The sequence below is a fragment of the Apium graveolens genome, chromosome 2 (assembly GCF_009905375.1).
Source record: "Apium graveolens cultivar Ventura chromosome 2, ASM990537v1, whole genome shotgun sequence".
Classification (NCBI taxonomy): domain Eukaryota; kingdom Viridiplantae; phylum Streptophyta; class Magnoliopsida; order Apiales; family Apiaceae; genus Apium; species Apium graveolens.
The window spans coordinates 171,392,204-171,409,372 of record NC_133648.1 but is presented as its reverse complement, the minus strand read 5'-3'; the positions used below and the strand labels follow the sequence as shown (position 1 = coordinate 171,409,372).

The 17,169-nt window shown below is 34.7% G+C and overlaps 1 non-coding gene across 1 annotated transcript; it reads right to left on the bottom strand.

Moving 5' to 3' along the window:
• Positions 1 to 16,809: 16,809 nt before the first annotated feature.
• LOC141710231 (small nucleolar RNA R71) lies at positions 16,810 to 16,916 on the bottom strand. The gene has a single exon (XR_012570762.1). It is a non-coding gene; the product is annotated as a small nucleolar RNA R71 (small nucleolar RNA).
• Positions 16,917 to 17,169: the final 253 nt, after the last annotated feature.

Sequence of the window (17,169 nt, the reverse complement as noted above, 5' to 3'; positions counted from 1 at the left end):
ATGAACAGATGTAGGTCACTCCCTTACTAGGTTGGAAATATGCTTCTGGAAAAGCAGCTATTTGAGCCTTCTTGAGTTCATTTATCAAGAGAGTGTCCTCTAGAATCACCATGTTAATCTTGTTGATTAGGATATCCAGCTTAGTTGCTCTTCTAGTTTGGAGATAAGTAAGAGACACCTGTATAAATCTATCCACACCCGAGTCATTTATATTTGCAACAATCCTCTTCTCTTTGAAGTTCTCTTTTGTTACCATGATCACCCTTAGAAAGTTGATATTTCTATCCAAAGCCTTTTTGTAGGTGAAGAAGTTGTTGGTTAGAGAAACTCTGAGAGCCCTGAGTAATTCATCAAATTCTTTGTCCAAACAGGGTCCCCCAGCTGATTTCTGTAGTCTTTCTACCCCAACATCATCTTGACTTGTTTGAACTATGACTTGGCTAGATGATTTTAGCAGTCTAACTTCTATCTCCCACTTAGTCTTGGTAGCATGCAAGATTAAAGGATTAAAAACTTTAGGTCTAACTGCTTCTAGCAGTGCTGGAAGAGGAATGTCTAAAGCTCCCATAATAGCTCCCAAAGAGACAGAATTTTGTATTTGAAGGTGTTTGTAGAAGTCTACTAGGGACTTTATATCTTGCTATTGACTGTGCACCAAAGATGTCAATTGGGAGACTTGAGTTGTCAAAAAATCATTTGAAGACTGTAGAGTTGAGATTTAAGCTTGCAAGTTTTGGATTTGTAGGTTGGTTGACGTAGACATATGTTGTTGTGAGATGCTGCCAAAGTACCAATAGAATTTTGCACAACATTCTTGACCTCCTCTATGACTAAGGTTGAAGGTTCAAACCTAGCTTTCTAAAGTTGATCCAGTTTGACCTTGTTAGAGTCATTATTTGAGTAATTTGCTTTTGAATCACTTTATGCAGAGCTTAGACAGAATCTCTTAGCTTAGACACATTTTTTTCTACTAGAGTTAGAGAGAGGGATTGAAGTCTTTCAAAATATATGTTGAACTTGGTCTTGATGTATTGAAATGTTGGCATCAGCTCATCAATTCTGTCATTCGACAATTTCTTCACTGCAGCTTAATCCTTGACCAGAGTGTTTTCCATAACTCTTCCATTTGATTAAAGCCCTTCAATTGGGTTTGTACACCTCTGTCACTGCATCATATACCTCTTGGGAAGTGAGGACCTTAGCATTGCTACCCAAAATGGTCACATATTCCTCTCTAAATTTTGCTAAGGCCTCCTCCATAGTTGTAGTAAAATCCTTAAAAAGCCATGCATCCACATTACCATCAGCTTTATCTGTAATTTTCTCCTATTGTTCGTCAACATCCTCCTTGTAAAAAAGTAGTATTGCTTGATATTATGGGTTTGACATATCTGTAGTGAGGAGTTGTTGAGTGATTTAGCTAGGCCTGCAAGTTGCTCAACCAAAAGATCATTAACATTTGTTGGTTGGGCTTGAGCATCTTGCAGCCATTGAAAGATGAGGTGAGAAGGTTGTGGAGTAGTGTTTGAGGTAGAGGGTATATCTTTTTGGTTTGAGGTTGAGGGTCTGAAGGTGGTATGTATTTATAACTAGTGGGAACCTCCATTTAAATTAGAGGGGAGTTGACTAGGTTACTATCATGTACCATAGCCTCAAACCCTTGTCCTTCTTACAAAGAACTAGAACTTGAATGTTCTATACTTGCAGTTCGAGCTAGATGATGAAAAGTTTGATAAAATAGAAATTTTACTCCCATCTTCAATTGATAATGCAATTTTTTCTAGGGTTTTGACGGGAGTTGTCCCTACTTGAGGAATCTCCAATTGAATTGGAGAGGTTTAGATAGCTCCCCCTCAGGAGTACTACCCTCAAACCTTCAATCTGTGAAGATTGTTTGGCACATAAAGCTGCTAAAGTAACTTCCATAGGTTCTTCAGTTAAAACTGATGAAACCTCTGTGGTTTTGATGGTGTCATCAAGGTCTACCCAGCTTGTAGGCTCTCCGCATCTAAATGTGGTTCCTGGGTGGTAATCACAATTTCTTGAACTATGTCACTTGGCCTTGGAAGGAGTTAAGAATTTGATTCAAGTCCTTGATTGTATTCTGAAAAAGTTTGAGATATAAGAGTAGAGGGAGTAGAATTGATTGTTGGCAGCTCTCCCTGAATGGATGAGGGAGCTTCAATTGATGTGCTCTCAGTGTTAGTGCCAACCATATTTCTTCTTTCACTAACTTGAGAGTGCTCAAGTTGGGGTGCAGACTCTATACAGATTGCACTAGGGAGAGTGCTTTGTTCAATAAAGATACCTTGTTGAGAAGGTGACCCAGAGTCTGTTTATTTCCCTCTTTTATAACTGCATCCTTTTGGGAGGATACAGAGGTAGCTCCATTAGTGGTCAGCTCAATTTTCTTTGTCTTCTTTGGATTCTTGACCAGGTTAGACTCTACTTGGATTTGATCCTCACCACTCTCACTTGTGACATTTAAAGGTGCATGATTTCTCTTCTTTTTACTAACTTCACCCTTTTGAGAGGATGAAGTAGTTGGTTTCCTAGCTTCTAATGGTTGAGAAGAATTGGTCACATTTGTGGAAGGCCTCTGTTGGTTATCCTGTGTTTGTACTTGCATAGGTGCAGGAGCCATAACTGATTTAGAAATTGCACTTAACCTCATGTCAGACATAGGGAATGGGTAGGTTCTAAATCTCTCTAACATAAATTTAGTGATTTTTAAAGCTATTGGTACCTTATTCTTTGTAGTTAGTGAACCAAATAATATCTTGGACACTTGTTTACAATTGCCTATTTTAGTCCTATCAATACCATTAAGTAAATGTGTGTCTGCAACTTTATAATTTAAAGTAGACATAATAAACCTAGGAAAGAAAATTCACTTACCTCTAGTGGCCAAAGGCATTGTGAGCCTTGTGTTGAGTTCTTCCAGGATCAATAGACCCACATTAATGTACCTGTTGTGAGCCATGGAGAACACCAGCTTTTGGACCACACTGAATATATATTGTCATACCTAGTCTTCCTACAGGTGAAGGCTCTTCCTAGTGAGTCAAACAAGAATGACCATTGCCTCCTTAGACGCTTGTTATTCAAGCTGGCAAGGTTGAATAGCTCACAGCTGCTTACAAGTAGAACAAACAAACTACAGAGAAATTCTTGACAAGTACAGCTTTTTCTATCTATCTTTGAAATGTGTTTGCTTAGTTGAATGTTCTACTTGCTATACTTGGTTTATATATCACCAAGTTTACATGACAATAAGACAAGATAATAAAACAAAACATATCTAGTCTAACTCCATGCTACTTCACTATTATATTCCAGCATCTTTGAATATCTTCACAATAGCATGGAAATGGTAATGCTTCTTTGTTCTCAAATTCCTGCTTAATAGGCTACCACATTCCTTTTGCAAACACCCAACACATGTGATTGTGTTGTCACTGTCAACATATATTTGAATTTGATCATCCGTTGGGTACATGCTTGTCATCCGTCAGGTAGCTTTGTTGATTATCCATTGGGTAGCTTTGTTGATCATCCGTCGGGTAGCTATTTGTCACTTGACTCCATTTCACTTATACAGAATTACAAGACATCTCATATTTACAATTAATCAACCTATTCTGTATATCCACTAGCAGTCAACATGATTCATATGCTCCCATAGAATCTACACAAATTTGTTTGCAGAATTGTGCTACAATAGTTATTTGTTACATAAGCTACTCATCTGGTGGATGTCAAATTATCATCCGTCGGGACTATATTAAATCATCCATCGGGACTATATTTGATCATCCGTCGAGTGCTACAAAATACACTAAGTTAAATCTACTTAGATGTTTTGTTTAATTTATCATCAAGTTTACAACATATTCCTAACACTTATCGAGATGTCAAATAAATACCCAGTTTGTCCTGAATGGACTGAATTTTTCCAATTTTTATTTGAATAAATCAAATAAAATTAGAATGATTTTATACCAAAAGTATTGCACTGAAATAATTTATTAAATTAAATTATTTCAGTTCTAAGTTATCGAGAAGTCTAAAATTTATACTTGTAGAGTACTATATGAATAAATAGATGTCGAGGTCTCTACAATGCTTATCAAGAACTCATAATGAGGCGTGCCGAGAGGTCCTTCGAGAATTCAGGAAAAAGACTTATCCAGAACTTTATCAAGAAGTTTCTAGTTAATTTCCAATTAAATCAAATTAATTTTGATTTATCAGAAATTAATCTGTTGCAATAAATTAGCTGAGTTCTTGCCTTTACGATGAAGAATTTAACATTCCAATTTCACTAACAAGCCTAGTCAAAGTTGCTTCATCCAAAGGTTTAGTGAAAATATCAGCTAATTGTTTTTCTGTTGGAACAAAAATGAGCCCAATAGTACCATTTGCAGCATGTTCTCTAATAAAATGGTATCTTATATCAATGTGTTTAGTTCTAGAATGATTAACCAGATAAGCAACAATAGATATGGCTAGTATTGTCACACATGATATGAACTTTGTGTAACACTAGGCCATAGTCCATTAGCTGATTTTTAATCCAAAGCACTTAACCACAATAACTTCCTGTAGTTATATATTCAACCTCAGCTATAGAAGTTGACACATATTGCTGTTTCTTACTGTACCAAGATACAAGTCTTTGACCAATAAATTGACAGCTTCCACTAGTACTCTTCCTGTCAACCCTTCATCCAACAAAATTTGTATCTATGTATCAACAACTTCAAAACCAGTTCCCTTAGGATACCACAATCCCGAGTTTTTTGTTCCTTTCAAATATCTGAAAATTCTCTTTACTGCTATCAAATGTGATTTTTTGGGATTTACTTGAAATCTAGCACATAGACATGTTACAAACATGATTTCTGGTCTACTAGAAGTTAAGTATAGTAAAGATGCAATCATTCCTCTATAGCCAGCTATGTCTACACTTTTTCCTTGCTTATCTTCATCCAACTTGGTAGATGTAGACATTTGTGTAGATGCAAGTGAGTAGTCAACCGTTCCAAACTTCTTCAATAAATCTTCAACATATTTGGTTTGACTGATGAAGATGCCATCACTTCTTTGACTAACTTGAAGGCCAAGAAAGTAACTGAGCTATCCCATCATGCTCATCTCATATTCACTCTGCATGGGTCTTGAAAATCTTTGACATAATTCATCATTAGTAGAACCAAAAATGATACCATCCACATAGATTTGAACTAGGATAATATCATTACCATATTTCTTGTAGAATAGATTCTTATCAATAGTTCCTCTAGTAAAACTATGTTTGAGAAAGAATTTCGATAGTGTGTCATGACATGCTCTAGGTGCTTGTCTTAAACCATAGAGAGCTTTCAACAATTCATAAACAAAATCTAGAAATTATGGATCTTCAAAGTCAGGTGGCTGTTGCACATAGACTTCCTCTTCCAATTCACCATTGAGGCCCAGCAAGCAAGACGAGATCACCACTTCTCTCAGTCTTCACATCCATTTGATACACCTTAAAATTTGAGTGTGCGGCAAATGCAAAGAATATTTTTATTGCTTCATTTCTTGCAACTGGAGAAAAAGTTTTATCATAGTCAATTCCTTCTTCTTGTAAATAGCCTTTAACAACCAGTCTTGCTTTGTTTCTTGTAACAATTCCATTTTCATCAATTTTGTTCATATACACCCATTTTGTTTTAATAATGCTTCTGTTTCTTGGTGCAGGAAATAATTCCCAAACTTTATTTCTCTCAAACTAATTCAATTCTTCCTGCATGACAGTTATCTAGTCAAGATCAAGCAAGGCCTCTTCAATTTTCTTTGGCTCAATTTGGGACAGAAAACATGCATGCAAACATTCATTTGCAGTAACACTTCTAGTTCTCACTCCAACATTTGGATCACCAATTATTACATCTTTAGTGTGACTTCTATCCCATTTTCTGGCGTGATCCTGTTGACTAGAATTGCTTTCACGATTAGCATGACTTGCAGAACCACCATCTTCTTCTCCCCCTGACTTTGTGTCATCAAGCTCATATAAAAATCTTTCTTGATTAGAATCTTCATTTTCATGGATCACTTGTTCAGTTGTTTCTTACTCCATTCTATTTTCTGTGTTGATATCAACATCATCCTCAAAATCACAGTTTATATTGAGATTTTCAAACTTCAAAGTTTCAGCTTCATTTTCATCAAGACATTCCAAACTTGGACACTTGTCATCACCAAAAGTCACATCTTTGCTTCCCATAATTTCTTCTGTTCGAGCACATAAACATTGTAGGCAGTTCTCTCCAATGAATATCCCAGAAAAATTGCTTCAAACACTTAAGAGTCAAATTTTCCCACAGATTCATAATTATCTTTTAGCACAAAGCACTTGCTTCCAAACACATGCAGATACTTCATAATAGGCTTTCTTTTTTATAGAATAAAGTAAGGTGATTTTACATGGTTTTTGTTGATTAAATATATGTTTTGATTATAACATGTATGTTGGTGAGACTGCGTAGCTGTATGAACAGTTACATGATAACTCAACACGATAACAACACTAGAACATGACAGGTTAATAATACTACGTCTACACAAGAAATCATGAAGAATGAAGATAAAGCAAATGCAAAGAATCAGAATATTAGAAGAAAACCTAAAGTCTGTCTACAGGTCACTGAAAGAAGTTCATTAATAAGATCAGGCCTCAGTGAAGAACAAAGGTTAAAGACTTTCAGCGTTTCAGAAATGATGAAGATTCAGTAGATAAGTGCTACTAGAAGATTTCAGTGTATTAACATTGATTGAAGATAGACAGTGTATGAAGCATAGGAATCTGAAGAATTGAATACATGGTATAGACAGAGGTTAAAGAAGACAACTGCAGTCTTGAAGCTATACTCACTGACAGATGTTCAATTATATGTTCAAGCATCAGCGAAGAACAATGAATGCAGTATTCAAGATTGTAGTAGCAATGAAGATGTTGTCTACAGTACCAGAAAGGATTCCAGTGAAAGTACAATTGTTTGTTGACAGTCAGTGTTCGAAGCGATAAAGTTGAGGCAAGTTTAACATTGTAATCAAGGCTATAATACGAAGACCTGAATCGGGGTTAGTCGTCTGTGAACCAGACCAGTTGCACTAGGCGTCAAAAGCTCTTGAAAGGAATCTAGGTATTATTTAAAGAAGGATTGTTAATTTGAGGAACGTACTTGGATTGAATGTTTATCTGTTAAAGTACGAGAAGTGGTGTGCGGGGTATACAGATAAACAGCTCAGGGGACCGGCGAAGCTCAAAGTTTAATTGTTAAATTAAATAAATTTATTTAATGGACCTTAATATAATTTATTTAATAAACTTAAAATGATTCATCTTATAAACTTTAAATAAGTTTATTTTATAATCTAAATTAGTTAATTTATATAAGTTATATTTAAGTTAATTTTATAAATTAATTTAGTTACAATTTAAACTTAAAAAGAAAAAGAAAACAAAAAGAAAAACAAAAAAAAAGGAGAAAAGAAAAACAAAAAAACACGAAAAACAAAAACAAAATACAAAAACAAAAAGAAAAAGAAAAAGAAAGGAAAAGAAAAGAAAAGGAAAAACAATGAAAAAGAAAAGGCAAAAAGAAAATAAAATAAAAGGAAACCAGGGGTGGCATTTTTGTTTAAGTACAAGTGTAGTACTTGTACTCTGGTCGCCAGTGGTGTGTTTAAATATAAACCATGTACTGGAAATCTTCCTGTGATCGCCAAAGAATTACTTGAGAAATAAATAAACTCCTTCCCCTGTGTTTTCAAGGAGTCGCCACAGAGTAACATTACTCCCTCCTGTATCACCTTGGTCACCATAGAGGAGTTATACTTGGTCGCCACATAATTCTCAGCCACTACTTTATTGAACAATTAATTTTTTTGTGTGGTCAATATTCAACCTCACATCTTGATTGATATAAAAGACTACACTCAGCAACATATGAGATTCAAGCTATTAGATTAATTTTCTGTTCATCTTCTCTCCCAAGAGAGGTGAAAAATAGCAGCAAAGATTTTCAGAGAAGCTCAAGCTTTTTATATATCCGTTTAACTTCTCACCGGAATAACGTTTTAATGCCCGATTTAATTCTTGTATATTCATAGGGGCATTATAATCGTTACCCGGTAATTAAATCCTTAGACAAACAAAAGCTAAATTATTGTATAGGATTTGATTTGTAAATCTTTGTAGAAGCTAGAAACTTTGTTTTTCTTAGATTGTAGCCGGTTAATTTATTTACCGGAGTGTAGCAACACCCCTCGCGGATTTATATATGAATATATACTTCCCCGAATATTTTGTATTCCTCGTTTTATATTCCCAAACACTATTCACCTCAAGAATACGGAACCACTAACCGAACACTAAATCTATATCCGCTAAAGATTCGAAAGAATTTTTAATTTAGTGATTATCGTATTCAACCCCCCTACGATAATTCAGGACCTAACAATTGGTATCAGAGCTGACTGATTGATATACAAATCAGGATCCTTAAATAAATTTATTTTATTAATTTGAATTTACATAAATTTAATAAATAAATTTTACTTAGCAAATTTATTTTATAAATTAATTTAAATGAGTTTATTTTTTAAACTTGAATAAGTTTATTTTATGAACTTAATTTAATTTAATTTATTTTATAAATTTGACTTCAATTAATTTATCATCTAAAATTTAGTAAATACAATTTTTAATTTGAATCATGTTTTGGGTACATTTTATGGTTAGGCTGCCAGATTGATTTGTAAACAAAGGAAAGGGGCTGCCAATTTTCAACAAAATGGAAGCTTATGTTTGTAAAGAAAAGGTGTTCAATTGTTTTGGTTATTAGAGTGGTTACTTCATGCAATGTTGTGTCACACACTCCGACAGCTGACCATTGCAGTACACGCGGGGGGGTTGGTTGGCTTCGTCCGATACAGCCAAACGCGGAGCTACACGCACCTGAACAAAACAGGAGGAGCCGTTGTATCTCACGTGCAAAGTAAACAAAGATAAAAAATGAACCAATTCATCTCTGTTCTACTAGTCGCCACACACGGATTGCTAAGACGGCGCACAGTACTAGTAGGTCACCACAGGCTTGCAACAAGGAGTCGCCACAAAAACTTTGTTAAGTGTAGCTCAAAACATACTAGGCAATTATGTACACCTCTTGTTAACCTTAGTCGCCAGAGATAAATAATTTTGTGGCCCCAGATTAATTATTTCTGATTTATTTATTTTTTCATAAAATTTAAAATTCTTATATTTATTTTTTTCTTAAATAATAATTTACATTTTATTTAATTTTTAAGAAAATTTGAAATTCTTGAAAATTAGATTTTACGTAAATATTTATTTTTGATTAATTTATTTTCTAAGAAAATTAAAAATATTGGAAATTTAAATCTTTCTCAAATATTAAATTAAGGGTACTCAAGGTATTGGTAGACTCAGGATTCCTCCGGGCTTTTAAAGTGGATTTTAATCTTTCGAAGAAAACGAAGACCATATGTTATTCAGACGGAAAATTCCCGAATACGGAAATTGAAGATAATGGTTTTTCTACTCCAATGGAACTGATTTCAAAACCTACATACGAAAGTTATAGAACGTACTTAAAGATTTAATCCATAGGATACCACTAGGTTTTCAGACGTAGGAAATGAATAAAATTTCTACGGGTACAATTTTTCTCAAAGATTATAGGACAACTCTATGATTCCAGATTTTATAGTCACACAGTGGTTTGTACCAATGCTATATTTATCCGGGAATCAATGAGATCATACATGCAGGAATTGTGAAGGTCAGAGAGAATAGTGGGGACAAATAAATATCTCAGTTACAGGCAATAAAGTTGGAACCTCTGGACAACATGTAAGAGTTACTGATAGCTGAATCAGAGGAAGCTCAGGTAAAAGTACTTGAGGGACTGGACATCAGGGCAGTTTTTCACATGTCAGGGAAGTTGGGTCGTATCAGATTCACAAGGAATACATAAGCTATATCCAAGGATCAAGCCTATCTATTCTGAAGCAAAAGACTTTTACAGATTCAGTTCAAGAGGTGATTACAAGACTGAGATACAAGATTTGATAACTACAGTTATGACAAGATATATGTGTCAAGTAACTATCAGGGGTTTTTCTATAACAGAACAAGCTTGACAAACAAGGATGAGTAGGGATTCGGTTGAAGAGTTGAGACAAAGGTGGAATGTTTTCTTAGGGAAGCAACCAATCAAAACTTATAGTGCACGGGAAAGAGTTGGGATGGATCAGATGACGAGAATCATGAATATCTTGCTTTCACAACAATCTCTGTAGATGGTCCAATGTACATATCTCAGGTTTGAACTGCAATATTTTGTTTTCAATATTCAATGCTTGATAAGATCTTAGTGTTTAAATATTTAACACTCGCACAAGCATGAGAGCATCACACATAGATAATGCTGAAATAGTTCACTAGATTATTTTTCTGGTAACTAGGATTGATATTTAGCTTGTGCATGTTACTTTAGATGATCTTAAATATGTGTTTGACTATTTGTTGAACATGACTAATTTATTTAGTGAGATATATGTTTTTCAGCATATAAGACCTTTGTTTATGCTTATCTCATGTATCCTATTACATTATAATTTATTCATTTAATCTGAATTGTTTGTTAAGATGTATTAGTTTATAATTGGATTGAGATAGCTAGATGAGATTTATCAATAGGATTGGACTAGATAGAATTAGTAATTTAATTGTTAATTCTATTTCCAGATCATGCCTATATTGCTTAATTCTTATGTGTCATATTTCTGAATGAATGCCATATATTCCCAATACATTGCTAGCTTATCTTTATGCCATGAACGCATCTCTTAGTACTTGCATTAATTATAGAAGAAGCATGTTTAGGATTACAATAGGCAAAGACTGCTAGTCCTCCTTATGTAAGATTGGAACCAATTTTCCCCTAGCCTAGAGACAAATTTGTCAAGGGTATTAAAATGGAGAAAATGGTCAGTCAAAGATAAGTATTAGCATGATAAGGTTGCAGCTGTTGTTATCTCTGTTTATAATAATATCTCTAATCCATCTGGACCGAAACTGATAATTTGGGTACCAAGAAATCCATTTGTGAGTTCAGGACATAACAGGTCAATTGATTCATATGTATTCTTGGTAATTCATACTCAAGGCATATGATCAAAGAAAGAGCCTCACAATCAAATGTGATCAAAAAAGTTATTCCGTCAGTAATCTTTGGAGATGACAACAAAGGTTTTCAGTACGGGACAAGCTATATAGAAAAGGGATGTCATCATGAACTCAACAATTGCTATCACTGATAACAACTAATTATTGGAGTCATTGATAACAATTGAAGCATCTTTCTTGCTGAAAAATCAAGGCACAAATCCTCTCATCAGACAGTTCTACATCAAAGGACAAAATGTCAATTCAATGAAGGATTATTGTCTCATCTGAAGCAGGAAGGTTGAGAAGCTTGCTCTTGTTAGAGTAAGAAAAGGATATGCTTATGGCTAGACGGGAATCTCAGTAAAGGTGAAGTGAATAGTTTCTACTGTAAAAGCCTCAACTGACAAAAGTTTAGCTATGGCATTAGAAGCCCTCACCATTGAACATTAACACAAGGAACTCTTTTATAAAAAGGGTTTAGTGAGAGGACTGCCTCATCTGGAATTCAGAAGACGATAAATGTGAGGCATGTAAGAAAGAGAAGTCAAAGACAACATCACATCAAAGTAAAGATATACCTAGTGATGGTGGTTGACTACTCTTATGAAACAAAGTTGTTGTTCGTGCGTTCTCAAGATAAGACATCACAGATGGTGATTGATCGTATCAGAAGATCAAGTTGGAAGCAACGGTAAAAGAAATGATCTTGTGATCAGATAATGGGACTAAATTCAAGAAGCAGTTCTGATTAATATCTGTAACAGCAAGAATATTTTGAGACATATTCAGCACTGGGAGCTCCGTATTAAAGTGGAGTGGTATAAAGGAAGAACCAGAACTTGATTAAAGCTACAAGGGAAATATCAAGCTAATTAAGACTTTCTAAATACCAAAGGGCTGGAGCAGTCAATACAGTTTGCAACAAGTAAGATCAAGCCTTGATCAGGATGTATACATGAAGACCACTAATGAGTTAATGGCCAATAGAAGCAAACACTGGATAACCTGAAAGTGTTTGGAGAGAATATTCTATAGAAGCAAACAATAAAATGTTTTCAGTTGTTTGAAGATCTTGGCATTTACAGCTGAGACTAGTTAGGATATTTTCTATGGCTACTCAGTGGAGTATACAACCTATAGGGCACTTGTGGTTGATCAACAAAAGATGATTAAAAGTCTAAGTGCAAAGTTCAGTAACTCAATGCTCCAAGCTGTTATAGGAGAAATTAATGGTATCGATGATTCATATCCAAGCAATGGAATGGCAGTGTATATCACAACTCATTATTTCAATGAAGCCAGTCAGCAAGGGTATGGATTTTCAGGAAATCCCAATACCAACTTAGGGGGAGCACAAGAAGGATCAACTAGTTAGACACAACACCACATTGAAAATCAGAGGACACTAAAGAACATATCTGCTGAGACAAAGGGTTTGATGTCAATATTATTCCTAGAGTCTAGTTCTAAGTGATCCAGATGGTGGAGTAATGATTAGCAGGGCTACTGAGTATAAATGATTATTTTTCTAGTTTTTTATCTGAAGAAAAAACTAAGAAAGTTATAGGAGCTCTGATAGATCTGGATTGATTGGGTGATTGCAAAGGAAGATGAGCTCAGTCAGTCAATAATCAGATTAAAGGGAAGCTGGTATCCAAACCAAATGACAACTTTGTAATTGGTACTAGGATAACCAGAAGTCAATACTGGATGAAAATAGTATTGTCATGAGGGACAAGGTCAAACTGGATGTTAGGTTATTATCTGGAATCAGTATCTGACAGAAAGCACCAGTGACGAGACTTGAGGATATTACAACATATCAGGCACCTGATGCACATTCTACCTAGAATTGGACTCTGGTAAATGTGTACAAGTGCACTCCATATTGGTGAGTCGAAGGAAGTAGTCGATACACAATAGTTCATGGACTTTGCAGTTGCAGATCTATTGGACCCTGTATATATCTTCTTCACAAGCTCACTTCAGTTTGGTATGAACTAGTATACTACTCAAGCAATCGTCAAGGACATGGTATGGCACTCTAACTGGAGTTACAAGTTTAAAATGAACTAGTAGAGTCATCATATTAATAACTCTCTTATCATTAGGCATAAATATAGTGTTATATATGTGTAGTGATATAATGTTCTCAAAATGCCAAAATACAAGGTTCCAAGTGGATCCTAGAGAATCCAATCTTATAGCTATTAACAAGATTATTAGATATCTTAAGGGACTACCAACTCTTGGAGTAAATTACCCTAAAGATATTATGCTTAACATATTTGGCTATATAGATATAGATTACGCAGGTTGTAAGAAAGACAGGAGAAGCATCTCTGAAGCTGTCAACTTAAATGACGGGAGAATCATCTCGGGAAGCTATCAACTTCATGGAAGAAGGTTGATTTTCTGTTATGATGAGAAACAACTTCAAATCCAACAACTCTGTGGAATAGTGTATGACAAGGCACCTTCACACCAGGTATCATCACTTTAGAGAGCATGTCATCATAGTCAAAGAATTACTGACAGAAACATTTATTAAATCACTTGATAAAGTTAATTTTTCAAGACTAGTTTGTAAGTGTGGGATATCATTCATTGCACATTAGTTGGAAATCCCATCTATAAGGAATTCTTAATATAAGTTCACAAGTATTAAATCTTCACTATTTAAAGGACTTATGAATTTATCAGTAATCCAGTACCTCGTACTTAGTGCTACTATCTTGATTATCATGATTACAATGTCATATACATATGTTGTAGTTAAGTACTATAGCATTAAGTTTGAATATTATTTAATTGATTTAAATTACGACTGTAGACAATTCCATTCCATATCAGTCTCATAATTTAAATTATATTTAAAAAAATACGCGGCATAATTATTTGTGTCTTTTACGAATAATTGTGATACTTTTAGTATCAGTGATATTATTTATAATTTTTGTTCTAAGTAATCAATACTTATTTTTAAAATCATTGATATTGAAAGTTGAAGTATTTTCTAAGTCATGTGTATAAAACTTTCAATATTTTATATGCTTAGAAATTATTTCTAAAATTAATAATTATCCAAAGAGTGATTGCCATGTATATAAGTCAAATATCCAATTGGTGCTTACTCAAGGATAATTATAAATTTAAGTGCTGGTATCTAACTCATAGATATTTAGTATTTATTTATTTAATACTTATTTTGGGTTGTTTGGATAATGGAATTTGAAGCAATTCAATGATTTTATTTGCTCCATAATTCAAACTAACTTAAAATAAATGAGCAGCATGATTCATTATAACTAAATCTGTCAACAATTGATATCTAGTATATTGATTGTAACTTATGTGTTATAAGTTAATTATGAAATTTTGGTTTTAGTGAATTTAGCAATGCTTATATCTCTAGATTTCACTGAAATCAGAATATGATTGTAGCATGATTAGTTGTATGCTAATTTTTTACTTATATCAGTTAATGATATTTGGTTAAGATTTTAAGTACGAACTGTTTAGTGGCCTTTATGACACTTTATTACGCTCCGTAAAGCTTTGAATTGGTGTAAATGTACTCAAGTTGTTGGTATTTTAATGTGTTTTCTAGTATTTTTGCATTTCAGGCATTATTCTAAGAATCGGGTGAAGTAGAAGTGTTTTGGTGCTAATATGGTGTTAGGATGATGTCCAAAGAATAAATCTCCGAAAGCCAACTCGATTGTAACAGGAATTAAAGAAATTCAGAAGTTTTTCCAGAAGCACGGCGCGCCCGCGCTGGTCTAACGCGCTGTCGTGCCCATTTGTCAGAAAGCCAGCGCGCCTGGAGGACTTCTATCTTGCATGGACTGCTATATATACTAAAATAAAGGACGTTTTCTAGAGACAGATACATCAGAGCACAAGGAGAGCCGTACGAAGACCATGTCAGCATGTTTCAACGAAGACGAAGAAGATCTTGTTTTTACTAGTGAATCTTTGTTTTAAGTTGTAACTTGGATGCTAGTTTTCTTATTCGTGAACCTTACTCTTATTTTGTACTTGGTTTTATTATTTGTTCAGTATAACGACTACGTTTATTATGTCATGATTTCATCGGAACCCACGTTGATGATGAGTTCGATTATGGGCTAATCGTAATTGTGGGGTTCTAGAGGATTTATTTATGGATTTCTTTAGTTAATTTGTTTCGATACCTTAGTGTGTGGTAATTATATGATAACCTAGTATTGGTTGTGCGTATTCGTCTTATGAGCGTCGCAAACTTATAAGATAGCGTGTTAATCTTTAATTAAGCGATAATGAATTTAAGGGTTTAGAACTTGCCATGCTAGCATAGGTTCATGTGTTATTGTTATGCATGATTCATAGGTAATTTTCACCATCTTACTTGCCCTATGTAATCACGATAGATAACTTGTGCATTAAACCGTTATGTTGTCAAATTCTATAGACATATAGGGTCTCAATATAATTGGTGTCATTCAGCTTCTATCTGTTTTTGTGGATGTCTGGTAGTAGGGTATTCGTGCAACGAAAGTTGGCGTTCATCAGTTTCGTGTTATCTTATTAGTGTCATCACCATTACATGCTAAGGTTAAGAACATTAAAGCTATTGAATGAAGTATTTAATGAAGTTAGAATCCCATGTTTGTCATATTAATTCAACTGTTCTTATTCTCTTAGTTATAATTGTTAGTTTAATTCTTAGTTATAATCAAAATCCCAAATTATTATTCATCTTAGCATTGGATAATAACCATATCATCGGTGCATAAGTGCATAAATTAATTAGTTAACCAAAGTCAGTCTTTGGGGGAATAAACTAGAAATAATTCTATATTACTTGCGAACGCGTATACTTGCATATATTATTAGCGCGTGTTTAGCGACTAACAAGTTTTTGGCGCCGATGCCGGGGACTGCAGTGTTAGTTTTTTGTTTATGTGTTTGTCATCAGTGATCGTTAAAGTTCATTAACTCGGACATTGTTACTTATCTATTTTCTTATCTTATTTCAGGTACTCTAGCGAGCGTGTATGCATACGCCTTCGCGGTCTCGTAAGAGAACTTTGGATAAAACCGAGGAAGAAGTTGTAGTGGTTCGAAGGGAAGTTTTTGAGGATGAAGAGAAGGTAGAAGAAGAAGAGAAAATCGAAGAACCAGTTTTAGTAGTGATAGGTGATCAAGTAGAAATTCCTAAGGCTTTGATGGACTATTCTCAGCCTAAGATCAATGATATTCAGTCTAGCATTATCAGGCCAGCCATCTCGGCTAAGGCTTTTGAGATCAAGTCAAGCACGATTCAGATGATACAGAACTTAGTTCAGTTTGGGGGTTCTCCTACTGAAGACCCCCAACATGCACATTAGGGATTTCATCAAGATGCGACACTTTCAAGTTCAATGGTGTGATTGAAGATGCTATCAAGCTGTGACTCTTCCCATTTAAGGGATAAAGTAGAGTACTTTTTACATTCTCTACCACCAGGGTCTATCACCACATGGGAGGATCTTGCTCAAAAGTTTCTCACTAAATTCTTCCCTATGGAGAAGACTGTTGCAATCAGGAATGCTCTTACTCAATTTACTCAGCAAACTGAAGAATCTCTGTGTGAGGCTTGGGATCGATATATGGAGATACTAAGGAAGTTCCCACACCATGGCATGCGTGATTGGATGATTATAAACTATTTCAACAATGGATTGGGTGATACTTCTAGACCCATGCTCGATGTAGCATCAGGAGGAGCCTTGTGGGCTAAAAGCTAAAATGAAGCTTATAAATTGATTGAACTGATGGCTCCTAATGAATAGCAGAATCCTTCTCAGAGACTGACTCATGGAAAAGTAGCAGGAATTCTAGAGTTGGATGCAGCAACTTCTATAACTGCCTAACTTAAGGCTTTGACGATGAAGGTG